The sequence below is a fragment of the Ambystoma mexicanum genome, chromosome 4q (assembly GCF_040938575.1).
Source record: "Ambystoma mexicanum isolate Mex_15411 chromosome 4q, UKY_AmexF1_1, whole genome shotgun sequence".
NCBI lineage: Eukaryota > Metazoa > Chordata > Amphibia > Caudata > Ambystomatidae > Ambystoma > Ambystoma mexicanum.
In genome coordinates, this window is record NC_090928.1 from 1,256,805,552 (window position 1) to 1,256,822,578 (window position 17,027).

At 47.7% G+C, this 17,027-nt stretch overlaps 1 protein-coding gene and 1 long non-coding RNA gene across 5 annotated transcripts in view; one reads left to right on the plus strand and one right to left on the minus strand.

Annotated features, from left to right (window-relative positions):
* Window positions 1-5,858, minus strand: part of LOC138468339 (uncharacterized) — a 218,169-nt gene extending 212,311 nt beyond the window's left edge. Inside the window, exon 1 of the long non-coding RNA XR_011268246.1 lies at window positions 5,661-5,858. This is a non-coding gene — a long non-coding RNA (uncharacterized lncRNA). The remainder of the gene's footprint in view (window positions 1-5,660) is intronic.
* The window catches only part of SLC29A1 (solute carrier family 29 member 1 (Augustine blood group)), a 589,752-nt gene that overhangs the window by 162,368 nt on the left and 410,357 nt on the right, over window positions 1-17,027 (plus strand). For all 4 annotated transcript variants that reach the window (XM_069608852.1, XM_069608853.1, XM_069608854.1 and 1 more), the window contains one exon: window positions 16,367-16,415. The gene's annotated coding sequence lies outside the window, so the exon portion shown is untranslated. The remainder of the gene's footprint in view (window positions 1-16,366; window positions 16,416-17,027) is intronic.

The window sequence follows — 17,027 nt, forward strand, 5'->3', positions numbered from 1 at the left end:
CTCTAGGTCGTCTTCGACTCCACACTCTCCTTCTCTCCTCACATCTCTGATGTCTCTAAGAGGGGAAGGAGGAGATATGACCAGGTAGCAGATAGATAGTAGCCACAGTAAGGGAATGGCTAGTGGAGAGAGCCTGCAGACGAGGCATTCAAAAGAAGAGTAGGCCTGCGTAGGAGTGACAGAGGCTGAAATCCACTCAGGGAAGATCAGGGCAACACCCCCACCAGGGCGGTTGGACCTGGGCACAGAGAGGATCTTGTAGCCATCAGGTAGGAGCGCATCAAAGCTAGTGACAGAGCTGGCCGTGAACCATGTCTCTGTGAGACCAAGGACATCAAGGTCAAGTTCTTCCAGAACGCGGCAGATAGAGAAGTGCTTGACAGCAGAGCGAGAGTTTAGAGTGGCAATACGGAGAAGGTTGCCATCCTTTAAGGACTTCTGGGGCGGGGTACAGATCAGAGGAACGCCCTGCAGAGGTGTAGAAGGGGCAGAGAGGGAAAGAGAAGGCAAGGTAGCCAAGGAGTATATAGAAGGGGGAGGCAAGGTGGTCACGGAAAGGGGAGAGGGGATAGCAGGAGAAGAAAGGAACTTGATGAGGTGCGGAAGCGTCTATCAAAAAGGTGAAGGTTGGCCTGAGGGCCTTCGACCAAGACAGTCCCGAAAGATTAAACATTAATGATGACCTTAGAGGAAAGGAAGGAGGCCAGGAGGGTGTCCCAATGGGTGGCAACATTAATGGGAGAAGAGGAGAAAGGATAGAGCACCGAGACCATATGAAGGGTCAATAGGTCTGGCGAAGGCACGCCAAAGATGATGTCAATGAGAGTTTCCTTGGAGAAGGCGCTGATGTAGGTATCAGCGATAGGGAGGCCAGGGTTGGAGACCAGGATCTCCTTTTTAAACTTCTTCCTAGCAGATTTAGTGAGGAGAGCAGGATAGTCAATAGAGAAGTATTTAGAAAAGATTGGAGAGACAGAGAGCACCATAGAGTAGGTGAGATAGGAAGGGGGGTGGAAGGGCGCGGGGGAGACACTAGGGTAGGCAGACAAGGCAGCGAAAGGCAAGCAAATTGAACAATAGGACAAGAAGACGACAGTCAGGGTTAAGGAGCACACAAGGTGCACATTATTAAGACAGGTGAGAGGACACATCTAAGTTTGAGAATCCTGAATGGGGGAAAAAATGCCTAGTTTTCACAATGCACATTTTTTAGTACTGGTACAGTGCGTATTAACGCAACACATGGAAAAAAACTCACCTATGTTTGAGAATCCTGAATGGGGCGGGGGAGGCCTAGTTTTCACAATGCACTTTTTTCTTTTAAAGTACTGGTACAGTGCGTGTTAACACAACACATGGAAAACAGACTAAGTAAAGGAATCAGTCAGTGGAAGGGGGGTAGGCAAGGAAGCAGGTGGGACAATCCTGGGAAACTGACTGCCACTGGCATCCCCTGCGGACACCTGTAGACGCCGCAGGGGCTGCTACAGTGGAAGCCGCCCTTTGCCTTAGGGGCCCTTAGCCGTGCGGGCAGGGGCTGCCCAGGGGAGGTCAGGGATAAGGAAGGAAAAGCCAATCGGGGGGGTAGAGGTGGGCGTGCTGAGAGGCGGGCAGGAGAGGAAACAGAGAAGAAGGAAGCAGAGGGGGAGCGGGGAACACAGCACACAGGCCGCACAGCAGCACACACGGCAGAAAGAAAATAAAATTAAAATTAAACAATCGCAAGCCTCAGAAGGCCCTCACCAGGATTTGTCGCGCTCTGAAACACTTGTGTACGAGTGTGATAGAAATAAAATATCAAAAGACAGCGGTGCAGTCACCCGCTCTGCCAGAGTGGAAATGGCGAGCGTGGTGCCCTGCAGAGGATCCAGGCAACAGGTGTGGAGGGAAGCCAAAGGAGGGGAAACAGAAGGAGAGAAGGAGGAAGGGAATGGGGAGCGGGGAACAGGGCACATTGGTTGGGAGAGCATAGAATGCAGCCAATGAGAAAAGAAGTCTTAAGAATCACTGTGCAGCAGGCTTAACATTAAGCACCTTATTGGTCTGCAAGTGAACAAACCAAAAGCAACCACACCCATTTCAATGTTGGGACCCACAACTACTCTGTTGATGTACCTGTATCTACCGCCATCTCAGTAGCGGTACCCAAACAAAGTTCTGCCAATGGACAGTGACCCAATTACATATGGTAATCAGGTACCTCTAGTGATATTTGCCTTGCCCCAGCCCTAACAAATGGAGGGGCTTCATTCAGACACAGGTGATTTCTAAGCTTTTCCTTATCTTACCTCTCCGCTCTAAGGTATGCAAGGAATTTGTATGAGATTTATAAAGTGCGACCCTAGCTGGAATGCAACGGAGCACAGTACAAAGGGGACACACGCAGGGGGCTCTACATAAGGATGCCAGTGTAGCATGAGGACACAAGTGGGGGGAACTTCGTAGGGGGGGGGGATTAGGGTTGAATAGAGTGAACAGCAATTGGAAAGTATTCTTTGAAGAATAGGGTTTTCAGATCCCTCGTGAGTGTAGGAGGGCAGGAAGCAAGGAACATGAGAAGAAGAGTAAGACTAGTGGTAAAGAAAACTACTATATCCAATCAAGGCATTAACAACATGCCTCCCTCTTCCTGGTCTCCCTCCAAACAAATTGAGAAATACCAAACACTAGGCTTCCACATGAGGAAAACTACATAGTACACTTAAATGAATGTAGCAAAATGTATTATCTTCACATGTTCACGGAGTCAAGCACTTTCCTGCCAAACATGGCGTCATCATTATCCATTACATCCAGACGGTTCAAGTAACAAAGGTGTAGGTGATAGCATAAGTAGCTGCCCTGCAGATGTTCAGTAACGGTACCCCTTGATAATTCACCCAGGAAGTTGCCATAGCCCTTGTGGCTCTTCTTTGAATGCGGAATAGCAGGGGTGGGGCGTCAATAGTAGACTAGACAGAAAAAGGGGTAATCTGCTTAGTACTGCAGGAGTAGTCTTCCTTCCTTGACCTGAGGAGCGGAACGTCACAAGACTGTTCGACCTATGAAAACTGTAGATGAATAGTACTGCCATCCTCACGTCCTCTGTAGAGGAAGGAAAGCGCAGGCAGGTTGAATGATAAAACAATACAATAAGGAGAAATGGACCCTTCACTTCCCAATCGTTCTAGCTGACTGGACAGCCACCAGGAAACAGGTTTTGAAGGAACTGAATTTTAGGTCAGTGGATTCCGATGGCTTGAAGAGGGGTTGACTAATTCTAGTACTACCACGTGGCGATCGTATGGCGGGATCAAAGACCTAGATTATCATGTGAAGAAACAATTCAACAGCCAGGGCACTGTGACAGAGGAGCCTTCTCCATTGCGGACAGCAGGAGCGCTGAGTACACGGGTGCTCCAGGGCACCTCCCGGGAAAGGCTATTTTGATTATAGTCCCTTTACTTATAATGGGAGTTTTTTTTTTACTGCATTGCCCCCCCCCCCCGGCTCCTCCTGGGAAAACGAAAAGTCACGCCCCTGGTGGAAAGGCATATGTAGGTAAGCACCCAACAAATCTAAACATGTTAAAAAGTCTCCTTCCATTTAGAAGTGTCTGATGGGCATGAAGCAGTCAAAGTTTTGTTCCTTTCCAGATCTGATCATGTAACATGAATATTATGAAGTACGCTCCCTCAGATCTGGTGATGGTAACTGGACGATGCATTTTTGGCGAGTAGTTCAGTCCGTATTTGGGTTGTCCTTCCGGTGCAGTGATCATGGCCGTGGTGTCACCATCGTTCTTGGTAGAGGAGGCAATGAGTATTTCATCTTGAATTCTTGTCTCAATATTTTCTTTCCCCAAGCTGTTTGTTATAGAATTCTCCCAGCCATGAGCGAACTGGATCAGAGGAGCTGGCACTGAAGCACCTTTGTTTGTACAGTCTGAAGCAGTTATGTGTTCCATCTCCTACCTTCATGCAGGGTGTTGTGTCCTCGTCTGCAAAAAAGGCTTTCTCCCTTGTTCCAGCTAACCCTTTTGAAAATAGGTTGAAGATCATCATTTTGATGATTGAAATGCCCATTTAGATTTTTCCCTCAATGAATCGGCATGTTCCCCTTCTTTGAAAACTATGAACCCTTTGCCCACCATTTGATTCCTAAACAATTACACTTATATGTCATAAATTGTCACTTTTTGTGTCACGTATGTATGCCATTCCATGATCCGTGTCTTTTAACCAGCACTGTGGGAACCAAAGCTATTGTATTCTAAATCAGAGAATTCAGATTCCCTCTGCAAACCGGAGCATTCGGTCCATTCTATCCATGCCTTTGAGCAGAGTGCCATTTTTTAAAAATTCATTAGCGATTTATATTGTGCAGGACGCTTATAGTTTCTAAGCGCTGGGGACCAAACCCATGCTGCACAGCATTATCATGTTCCCATGGCAACACATTGACCCTCAACTATCATACCAGCCATAGGTGAAGCCCACAGCGCTGCTACCCGAGATCACTGATCAGGTACCATTGCTCAATGGTTTCTATAACAACATTTTATATAATGCACGCTTTGTTTCTTATGCGATCTGTGTATTTTCTTAGGCATTGCTATGAATGATTTTGCAAAACCCAAACGTTACTTATATGAGCTATAGCTGGGAAGATACGTTGTCAAGTGCTTAAATCGCAGTGTAGGACCAAACCATGGTTTCTCCACTTAAGGAAAGCGTGGAAGCCTGGTCAAATCATTTAATCTCACCGTGCCTTATCTGGCAAAACTCGGAATCCCTATAAGTGATTCCGTTAGCAGGTTTTGTAATTAAAAAAATCATCTTAATGAAACTATAGGGTTGTTATATATTTCAAATAGTGATTATTTATTGCACACCACAGTTATTTGTGTCCTGGCTTATACATAGCCACTTCTTTATGTAACTACCAATGATGCAGGAATCTGTAACTTTTGCTCTCCAGATCGTTTAAACTACGATTCCTATAAATCTATAACACTGGTTATGCTGGCTAGGGTTGGTGGGAGTTGTAATTGAAAACATCTGGAGAGCCAAAGGTTGAAGATCCCTGCCATAGAGTAACAAATACTGGTGACGCTCCTTTTAATTAGATTTTCCATGATGCAACTTCATTTGATGTCACTTTATATGATGTTCAGTGGTTGAAGCGCATGAAAAGAAGCAGTGGAATGCTGTACCCTGCTGGCCTGCACCATGTTTCAACTGTTCCCTGAATTTTTATTGTAAAACGAACCCATTCCTTAACAGTTTCCTTTTAAAATAAAAGTATAGGAACAGTGAAAGATTTCAAAGAGTAGAGGAGTGCCGTTCCCGCTCACTTCGACCACTGATGTCAATGCACATTAGGCAACTGCGTGTCCCGAGCACAGGGCCTTGGACATCCTAGGGCGGGCCTGCTGTAGGAAGGACAGTCCCTGGGAGCTTCTTTATTGCGCATGTGTTAAAATGCCACTGGTGTTACCATACAGGTGGACGGGGCGCGGTGTAAGGTGTCCTGGGAAGGCCTGCTCTGAAGCTGGCCCCCCGAGAGCAAAGGTCGGCGGGAGCGTCATGGTGGGACACCTTCGCGGCGCTACACCTACTCCCGTGTGACCTGGGGGGGGGAGGGAGCCCGCCCGGCGGCGGAGAAATAAGCGGCCTCACCTGCGCGCTAAAACAGGGTACATCTCCTGCGCGGGGGCGGGCTTGTCTACAGCTCCCGCGGGGTTACTGCCGTCAGTTTTTCGAGAGGGCCCCGGTTAGGCCGCGACTTGAGAGGGCTACTCCAGCGGACGACCTCCCGGGGCCCCCTTTGCTGCACGAGGCACTTCCGGTCATGCAGGAAGTCGGCCCTTCCACAGCGCGCGCTTGCACAGCACGTGATCGGGCTGGCATGGGCGCTTACTTGAGTAGGCCACCGGAGCGGACTACCGTTCCCGGGCCCCCCTTCGCGCGACGCACTTCCGGTAAAGCAGGAAGTCGCGCGCATGGCCTGCAGCGGGCCCTTCGAGTGACTGCACGTGCTCTGGCCTGCCTGGACGCTACTTGAGTAGGCCACTGGAGTGGACTACCGTACTCGGCCCCCCCCCTTCGTGCGACGCACTTCCGGTCATGCAGGAAGTCGCGCGGCGGGCTTGCACAGCACGTGGCCGGGCAGGCAGGCGCGTTCCTTCCGGTATTTCTTTGGTTCCTGGTGGTCAGTCAGCGGCGGCGCCTGCCACACGTGTGCGGCCGCTGAAGCATCGGGCGCCGAAGCAGCCTGCGCACCCTTAACGACCCCCCCACGGCAATGCTCCCGCCCTAGTGCCGCTCAGGGAGGGGGGCCACCAGTACTACCGTGGCGCCAGCCTCCCCGCTGGGGGGGATCCGTCCCAAAAGGACACAAGGGTGGGCCAGTTCTTTCTCCAGCAAATTATGTTAAAATGTCAACCCAAAAAAATGGTATAATTTCAAAACGTGTAAAAACGAAGCCCCAGTGTCCCAGGAACACGGCTCGCCTCCCCTCTCTGCCACGAGAGGCTCAGCCGCCCAGGGTGTATATTACATGGCAGCATTTTACATCACATGGGGGGAGGGAGATTTTATCTGAGAAAGCGGGAGAATAACATTTATCTGAGAAAGCGGGAGAATAACATTTTTCCATTGCATTGGGGCAGTGCTATTTTAGGGGGGTAAAAAGGTAAATATAGCAAAATGTTTGGTAGGAAAATTGGGAAGGTTGGCTTGTGCTAACATGCCCAAACTGTACTTACAACTCCTAGTGCACATGACACCCAGGGCCGGCCCTGTTTCAGAGGCTGGCTATTGGCATCAAGCTGTGGCCCCCGTGGGTGCCCAGGGTTGCGGGGGGACACCCGGTTTAAGGTGGAGACAGGGCAGGCCATACCCTAAGCATGCAGACCCTTGCCACCTTGCTGGCACAAGGGCCCCAAAACATCATGGCCTGCAGGTTCGGGCTCAAACGGTGTGGACCTACATGCCTAAATGAGAGATGGACACAGTGATTCCTCTTTGGGAGTCTGCAGCCATTCTGATGCACTTGCCTGCAGGGGCTCTTTTTATTAGCTTGGGCCATGGCACAGTCATTGGCCATCTTAAAAGGGCAGTACACATGGGAGGGACACATCACATTAAAGGGGCAACACACTTGAGAGGGTCACACACACCACACTCCTCCTTTTTCATAACAAACAAATGTTGCTCAAACATAAATGACCCTCCCCCACCCCGTTACAGAGCGACAATACGTAAACCTCTTGAGAATTGCAGGGGTGACAACTACTAGGATATGCCACGGATATGCACCTAGGGTCTCAGGTAGGTGCAGACATAAAACACATATCAACACACTCTAAATATGATCAGCAGATTAGTTGGTGGCGAAATGCTGGTGGAATGTTGGCAGTTCTACCACCTCTCACAAGACCCTTTATTAACCTGGGGTAAGTGGTACTTCCACCACTCAATGACGCCATTGCTAGCTGCTGGCACCATTTAGAGCATGCCTACAAACTACAGGAGCACAGCTTCACATCCGTTTAACTGGGACCACTTTAAGCACATAATTTACATGCAGGCTCACAGCCCCTAAACACATGTTCGTGCAGTCTTCTTCGATCACTTGCAGGATTGCAGGAGACCAGTTCACTTTGCTTCAGTGTCCATTCAGGATAGTCATTTCCACAGGTCCAGGTCCGTTGAGGATACAGTTTACAAACCGGCAAAGCCGCACCTGGTGGGCCAAGCGCCACATCGGCTTACTCCTTTGATGTTAGGGCAGGCAGCAAGATGCTGGTAGCAGGGCGTCTAGGCTGTGCCACATGATGTTGACAAGGCATGGGGTGAAACCATGTTACTCACCCCCCTTTTCCTTTGTCACGCTCCCCCAGGCAGGAGTGTCACTTTGTTGCAGTGGTACAGGGGGGCACACAAACACTCGTGCATAGCTGCAACCCTCCTTCTTGTTACACCTCCTCCTGGTAACAGGTGTCAGAGCCACAAGATGTTGGTTAGCCGGGCACAGGTGACAGGACCTCTAGGCCACACCCTCTCTTCCCTAGGCAGGAGCCACTGCTGTTGGTGGGGCAGTATACCTGGCCACTCCACCTTTGCTTTCTTCCAGGAAGGACAATTGGGCAGTCGGTCCAAGTTCGGGGCATGTAAGAATCACACCTGGTGCCACATCGGCCTGGGCCCTGGATGATGGGCCCGGTCTGTTGACACTCATGATTGGGTGTCAGGACCGCTTGCAGGGCAGTTGCCCCTGGTGAATTACCCACTCTCGGTCGTGGATGTGGGACAAACAGCATGACACCTGCTGGCAGGGCCTCTAGGCTGTGGCATTCACTTCACTCCCCCAGGCAGGAGTACTGTTCTTTCTTTGGGTCCTATGATGAAGCTTGCATGCAGCCCCCTGTTCCAGCACTGTAGTGCACTTCACACAATCTTTAAAAGTGGTACTCATACTATTGAAGCGTGGCACGTGTGGAAGCATGGTACACAGAGTATTCCAATGCACCTGGTTGTTCGGATGATAACAGTCACTTGACATATTCAAGCCCTGCCACTGTGAGCAGTTGCAGTCTTGCACTGCTTCTCTTTTTTAGTCTGGTGCCTGGATTGAAATCATGTCCCTCTTTACACTGCACGAAACAACTGCTTCAAGACGTGCAGGGCCTGCATCAGGACCATTGTGGCTTTGCCTTTGGTGGCTTTGCTTTTGAACGATCATTTTCTTCTTTTGAATGATCATTTTCCTTCCTCAGACAGTCATTTGGTCCGGGAAGTGCAGAGGGCCATAGACTTTGTTCGGGCTGTGCTCACTTAGAGTGCTTTATTTTGTCATTCGCTCCGACATGGAGCACTTCTCTATTCACTGCACTTGCTCCCCAGGGACAGAACGTTGGCACGCAGGGTGCATTTCAGCTTCTACAATGGAGCTTTACTAATTTCACCGCCGGCGCACCCTGCATATGCTGGGGGGGGGGGGCATTGCTGCTATCCTGGCCTTCTGCCGACCTAGAGTGCTATTTTGTTCCACCGCCAAAGGGCCCAGGATTCTCCTTTATTTTGTAGGTCTGACACAGCAGCTAGTTGTACACCGCCCACGGCCCGGGAAATTCTGATGCTTCGTTTCACCGCTCTGACATCGGAATAGATTAGAGCGGGCGGCACAGGTTGGTGCTACCTTCCTTGCTCCGACTCACAGCATGAGGCTGCTTTCACCACCAGGTAGGCCTGGGATTTCGTTGGGAGCACGGGGCCACTTCTGTGCAATCTCGCCCCACTGGGGCACTTCAAGGTGTTCACCGCTTCCCGACCCGAGATGTCACATTCTCCCACACTTATACTGGGTGCCAGGCAGGCACCCCACGTAGGCTCTGACTGCGGAGCAAACTGACTTGCTTGCGTGGAGCGCTTTACCTTTTCACTTTGCTTGGAGACAGAGCACGTTGACAGTCACTGCTGGCTGGCCCCAGGTATGACTGTGGCCATACTCTCCTCCAACTTCGACATGGAGCCTTTACAGTTCTCCACCGCCACCAGAGTCTCAGGATTCATTCTGGGCAGCAAGTTTCCCTGCATCCTCTCCTCGTCCTCCCGCCTAGGACGTCGTTTCCACAAGGCGGAGTACCTTGCTACGACCGGGCGGTGTGGCGAGAACAGGCAAGCTACTTCTTCCCCCTGCGGGGGACAGCTCCTTCCTCCTTTCACGTGGCAATGGATGCTGCCTCCTTTCCCTCAGCGGAGAACAGCTCACTTCCCCCATTTCTCGGGGCGCAGTGATGGATGCCACCTTCTTTCCAGAGTGGGCCAGCTCCTTTCTCGCGGCTCAGCGATGGATGCCACCCTCAACTTTCTCCCTCCGCCTTCCTTATGCGAAAGAGAAAAAAAAAATGGAGGAGCAGCGGGGCTGCCTCTTTGTTGCCATTGTTACCGGGGCACCATCTATTTGCATCAAGCCGGCCTCCATGTGTGCTTTGGGACGTCAGCACGGTGGAGGCCCAGTGCCTCAGGGGCTTTCCAGGGGGGACCCGGTCTTAAGTGGGGGCAGAACGGGCCATACCCTGACCATGCAGACCCTTGCCACCTTGCTGGCTTGAGGGCCCCACGGCATCATGGCCTGCAGGCCCAGGCTCACAGAGTGTCAGCCTGCAGGCCTAAATGAGAGACAGACTCATTAATTCCTCTTTGGGAGTCTGCAGCCGTTCTGATGCACGTGCCTGTAGGGACTCCTTTTATTAACTTGGGCCATGACATAGTCATGGCCCCTCTTAAAAGAGCAATACATGTGGGAGGGGCACCTCACATTAAATGGGCAACACACTTGGGAGGGTCGCACACCACAGGCCCTAGGCCATGATGTGTAAATCGCTGCTGCTTTAAAAGCTGGGCTAGAGCAAAGAAAGTGAATAGCAGTACTTACGGGGCCTGCAGCATCTGATGGGCCGCTGGGACGGGGTATTTGTTTTATGAGCATCACAATGGCTGGGACGTGGTATTTGTCTTAAGAGCATCACAATGGCTTAGGAGGTGACACTGTGGCCTTGCTCGTAAAAATCACGAATCGTCCAAGGAAGCAGCCCAGTCCCTCTTTAAAATAATGTGACCTGCTATAGTCGAGTTAGGCACTGGTGCCTGTGGGGTCCACCCTGAGAGCGAGGCCCTGTCCACGGCACACACTGCACATGCCTTAGGCCAGCTTTCACAGCAACAAAGCACACTTTAAAAATGAACACCCCTCCCTGGATATATCAGAACACTGCAACACTCCAACTAGCTTATAAACAATACCCGCTGCCTTTCTGGACACAAATGTTAATGTTAAAGGTATTGATATAGCGCACCATCACCAATGGAGTTGGTCTGCAGGCGCTCAGGCGTATCTGTAAACAAAGAGGTGGGGGTTGGCTTAGTGGGTTTAGAGGGTGTAGAAAAGTGAGAGGTGGTGTACTGTTGACAGCTTCAGTTCGGTTCTCGCCGTGCGCTGAGCTTTGGTGCGGATATAGGATCGAAGCGAGTCCTTCTGTGCTGTTGTTGCTCACTATGTGTTGATTGTTGTTGCGGTGTGGTGAAGTCTGTGCGGTTTGCTGTGAGAGAAGTGGTTGTGTGGTTTTTTGTGTGAATTAAGTATGCAGAAAGTTGAGGTTTTGTTTAGTGGGTTATATGACTCTTAATCCTTGTAGATTGTTTTATCTATCAGGTTGTCCTACTGGGTAGTTATATTCTTTCTCTCGCATTACTAGCTGTCTAGTTTCTAGGGCGATGGCGTGGCTGGTTCCTAGCAAAGTTATTGGGCTTAGTACACTCGGTTGGGCCGGCATTATCCATAGTTCGATAGTGGTGATGTATTATCATTCACCTGCTCCTTTCTATATATTTATTGCTGGTACTCCATTGGGTAGGTATATTCTTTCTCTTCCCTTTCCTTACAGTCTAGTTCAGGGTCAATGGAGTCTGGTCCCCAGCTAAGTTATTGAGCTTATACATCCCGGGGGGAGAGCATTGTCCCTGCTTAGGTAGTGGTGTTATATTATCATTCCCTGCTCTTATCTATTTACTGTCGGTGGTTCATTGCTGCCTGTGTTTACTTGGTTGGCCAGGGGTTGTTGCTTCCTGATTGATCTGTGGATGTTCTTTGGTATGATTCTATATGGTTATCTTTTAATTGATAAGTGGATATTTTGTATTTCTGTATAGCCTTACTAGTTTTAAGGGTAGATGGTTTATGGAGTCGGGGTAGGTTCCTCTCTCTGCCTAGTTCTGCTGTGTATGTCCATATGGGCATTCTTTCTGGTTATGGGGTGAAAAGCCATGATTTCAGGATTTTCCTGAATTGTAGGTGATCTCTTGTGTTCCGTATGTTTGGTAGTTCGTTCCAGGTTTTTGGGGCGAGGTGAGAGAAAGAGGATCCTCTGAGTTTTCTCGTTGTTGTATGATTTGGGTTCCAAACGGATGTCGCTGCTGGATCTGAGTGGCCTTGTAGTGTAATGCACGTTTAGTTTTCTTCTAAGGAACTCTGCACCTTGGTCGTGGATTGCTCTGTGCTTTATGCACATTGATTTTAACTTGATCCGCTGTTTGATGGGTAGCCAGTGTAGGGTTTTCAGCGCTTGTGTGATGTGTTCTCTTTGAGGTAGTTTAAGGAGCAATCTGGCCGCCGCATTTTGTATGCGTTGGAGTTCGATTTAGGAGTCGTTCAGGCATGCCTTGATATAAGCTGTTGGCGTAGTCTAATCTGGACATGATGAGAGCGATGACAGTAGTTGTTTTGTTGGTGAAGAGAGGAATGGTAGGATCCTTTTAGCAGCTCACAGGAGAAAGAAGCATTTCTTGATTAGGGAGTTTACTTGTGGCTCTAGAGTGAGTTTGTTGTCCATCAGGACTCCCAGGTTTTTTACAATCGATGATGGGGTTGGTGTTTCACCAAGTTCAGTTGGCCATGGGATGTAGAGGTTGTCTTCTCCATTTTTTGTGCTGATCATTATTTCTGTTTTGCCTGGGTTGAGTTTGAGGTAGTTTAAGTTCATCCAGTTGTAAATTTCATGGAGGCAGTTCTCTAGTGTTGCGTTGTCTTCTTGTGAGTCTTGTATTTTATATATTTATTTGTGTGTCTGAGATATTGGGACAGGTGGTGCCCTATGAATTGCTGTGCTGCATGGGTGGCTCCCGGGGTTACCAAAACAGTACCATAAGCTACTTTGGGCCTGCATGATCGCTGCCAGGTGTTGCATTCTGATGAAGTGGACGAGTGCATCCCCCCAGGGTTGAATGTGTGGCTGAAAGCCCTCATTTGGTTCAGCGATATGGACAAGGAATATGCCAATCTCTGTGGGCTGCAGAAACGGCCCAAAAACATTTGGAGTCCCTTTACCGCCTGCTCGGAACAATGATCTAGCCTGACTGATAAACCTGGTGGGAGAGGCAATGATATCTGTTTATGGTATTTTTTGAGGGGGTCGATCTGATTGCCCAGATGCAGGAGAACCTCACAAGAGGTCTATGGTGCTTTGCCGAACACACTATGTCGCCGTAGTGTTTAATTACCTGAATGTTTGCCTTACCCGACAATTTCTACTTACCAGATCCTCAATGTTACACTGAAATGCAATTATGCTTTTCATCCCTTTACACACATTTCCATGGCAATCAATATGTATGACAGATATGGTATTTTGTCAATATTGGATCGGAAAGTGGGGTTTTGCTTTTTTCATTTTTCTTGCTGCATGTCAATGGATCCTGCTCCACAGCAAGAGGTTGACAGAACGATCTGGGTGGGGTGTGGGAGAGGGTTTCTTAGTACATCAGTACAGCAATGGTTCCTGCTTCACAGCACCGAGTGCGTTGGACACATTGATCCTGGGGTTCCTAGTACTTTATCACAGTGATGAATCCTGTGTCACATCAAGGTGATGGACGTGATAATCCATGGGGCACTGTTGGTGTGAGCCGGTAAACTACTCACACCTGAAATGGGACAAACCAAGATTTGTTGACACGCAACTTGCATCTAAAGTGGCATACCTTTAGGTCTTTGGAAGGACATTGGAACCTCTGGATGGCTACTCTAACCGGGCAAGCAGTGAATTGTAATGCACACGATTGTCAACTTGGGATCTCCATTTCGCCACAGCAGAGTTGTTCTTGTTTTGTAAGTAATGAGGATTCCCCCAAGATGCGTAGGCAGAATATCTGTGCCTTCCTGTGTGGATTGCAAGAACGCAAAAGGTCCTTCAATTATTGGTTAAGGGTTATGTCGATTGTATGAGTGCAAGGGACCTAGCAGTGAGCTTTAAAAAATCTTAAGGTTTTGCGTGCTAGAAAATCAAAAGGATCTCTGGGTCCTATGATGGTTATGGGAGAGAAAATGCCATGGGTAACCCCTTTCTGTTATCTATGCGTTACCCTATCGCAGGATCTTAGCTGACTGAAATGTAGTAAAAACGAACCCTCTACTCTAAAGTAATACAGGTTAATGGATCTTTGCTAGAAATGGAAAAAAAACGAGGAGGTTAGGCTTTAGAGCCTGCTTTTTGCATCCATAAGACCCAATCTCTCTTGATACCAAGATGTCGGGTGTAACAGGCCGAATAAAATATAGATCAAGGGAAATCCATTTTTTGCGTGCTTTAATGTGCTTACCTCAGGATTTTCCATCCTCTCCGTTGCACGTTGACTGTGGTCTGAACTGTATTGAGGATCAGATAGGAGTCCAGCCATTAACATATTGCTCTCAATTATGGAAGAATAAACATCTTACCTTAACCCAACTGTTGGTAGGCGACATCATGAATTCTAATGTCTATTTTAGTTGTGAATGGATTAATTATATTAAAAGCGAATTAGAAACTTGAGGCTTGAGGCAGTATACTGTAAATCAGTAGGGATCAATAGTGGTAACTAGAACGATGTACAATGATTGTGCAAGAGTTGTTCTCCTGAACCAGAATGAGAGCCTGAAGGAGTAAGGAAGCAGAGATCACAACACTATCTTGCTCATAAAACACTCCATAAAATACGTATTGAAGCAGCCCTATACATGTAGGGGCTGCTCCATACGGGATGCCGGCCATTGGTCTGTCTTACCCGACCCGGATTGATTATCCCAGAAATAGATTTATGTTAATGCGCCTAAGGACAAATATGCTATTTTTAGGTGGGACAGGGGCTAGCTCAGGCAGAGATCAGCTTTAAAAAAATGATTGTTTCTGTGATGGGTCAATGGTGGAGGATTTATTCCATGTTTTTCTGTTCTGCCTGGCCTACTTAAATCTTAGAAGAAATTACCTAGTTCCGATGTTTAAAAGAGGGGATTAGGCAAGCATGGCAAGGCATGCCCCTGCACGCTCACACCAGAATAAATACAGCCCGCTAGGGAAAAAGACCAAAGACACACTTGCAAGGATAAAAAATAGTTATTTCTACAAAATAGAAGTGCATGAGCAAAGAACTCTGCTGCCGCCGCCGAATGTTCTGTTCTCCGTAGGCATGTGTAGCACGTTATAAGCACAAACGACGTCACTGATTACGTAATTACATATAGTACAATTCTTGAATACGTATTGAAGCAGCCCTATACATGTAGGGGCTGCTCCATACGGGATGCCGGCCATTGGTCTGTCTTCATCTGTCCATCTATGTCCATGTGGGCTTCACTGGGCTTGTCATTCGCAGTGAAGCTGGCCTAACTATTAGCTACTCTGCAAAATAAATGTTATTCTATCATTGTAACAATGCCCCTGGCAAATACAGGGACGGGCTCAGGGGATGAGAGCCAAGGTCACACTAACTCTCATGCTCCACTCGCTCCCAGACAGATCAGCAACTTCCAAGGTCCTCCACCTTAGTTTTAGGCTATAATTTGATGCCAACCTGCACCTCGCACAAATAACGTGACCCATTTCTGAAGGCACGATAGCCTTGCCTTCTGATCTTAGTGATCGCTCAAGGGGCTTAAAAGATTTATGGTCGATGGTCTGGGTTTTAATGGTACTGTGGCATGCGGGGGTCCTAGGATTAAAGCAGGGTGAAGATGTATTTCTTATGTGAGGATGTTCCGTGAGGCGCTCTGCTCTCTTCTCATGACATTGCACGGTGCATTCTTCCCAGGGCTTGAGGGCCAGTAACTTCTGGGACAACAGAGGGTATTATGGATCTCTGAAACCTGGCCTGGGTGGGTGTGGTGTCCGTGCTTATGCAGGGGAGCTAATACTAACACACATAATGCTGTTTCCTCGTGCTTGGGCCTAAATTCTAAGATGGCTGCCATTGGCCAAGATGCTGTTCACACCCACATCTACCATCTAGCTTGTAATGCATGCACTCAGGTGATCCCGCTCCCTCCTTTATGAGCACCCCCCTGCTCACTGGATGTGCTTGCTAGCGTTTATTTCTCATTCGGTATCACCTAGGGGCTGGGAAAACCCTCTCTGTGGCCTTTTCTTATTTTATATGTTAGCCATGCCCGATTTACACTCTGCGCTTTATGCTTATTCTTATATGGAGTATTCCTTGGCGATTAGAAATTGCTCCCTACAAGCATGTTAAATTGGTTGTATTTTTATATAATTCTAGAAATTAATGTTTTCATCTGAAGGATAATGATTTTAATTCTGATATTCGAAATGAAATGTTAGCATATGGTTAGAATGTTGCTAATATCTAGATTCTGTATTGAAGAATTTTGTATGAAGAAATGTTTTTTGTATATTTTGTGTCAATCTGATTTTATCATTTTATGAAAATGAAATATTTTTGAGATACTGATACGTCTCTTATTGATAATGTTTTACTTTTGCTTTTGCAAAGTACATTCCTCTTGGAACTGTTTGGTTACCTAGTCTCACAGCCTTTCTCTTTTCCTATAGGACGAAGATAGAGACAAAGAGTGCTTAGGAGTGCAACATTCTGCATTAGGTAAGTGTTTTTTTGTTTTGAAATCTTCCTCCCACAGTCTCAAAGGCTGCTCACAATTTATTTAACAAAATTGGGGGTGCACCAAAAAGTAACCAGGACCAGTGGCGCAAATAGAATCAACCAACAACGAGGTCGAATTACGATTAAAAAAGATCCATGGTTTCTTGATTTTTAAAAAAATTGGTTTGTGAGTGCCTTGTTGGTTATTGCAACCATTTTGCCTATACAGTTTGTCCATAATTATTAAAATACACACATTTCAGTGTTTCAAATCTATGCAGCAATTAATTCAATTCCCTAACAGTTTGTCCTGCTCACTTCACTGTGACACACAAGTATAACCTTCTTCCTCCGGTTGAATCTAGTTTACATTCTGCAGTTGGGATATTTTTGACGTCACATATTTCAATTCATTTGGCTTGTTTACATTAGTTACCTATTTCATTGTTAGGCATTGCATTTAAATGCATACGTGGCCTTTCACTTGCTTACCTTTCTGGTCTAATTTCTTTATATCTACCTTCTCGCCTACTAAATTCCACATCTGTAGTCCATTTTTATGTTCAATATCCTCTGTGTGGAATGTCTCGTTTCATTCTTTTAACATTCTAG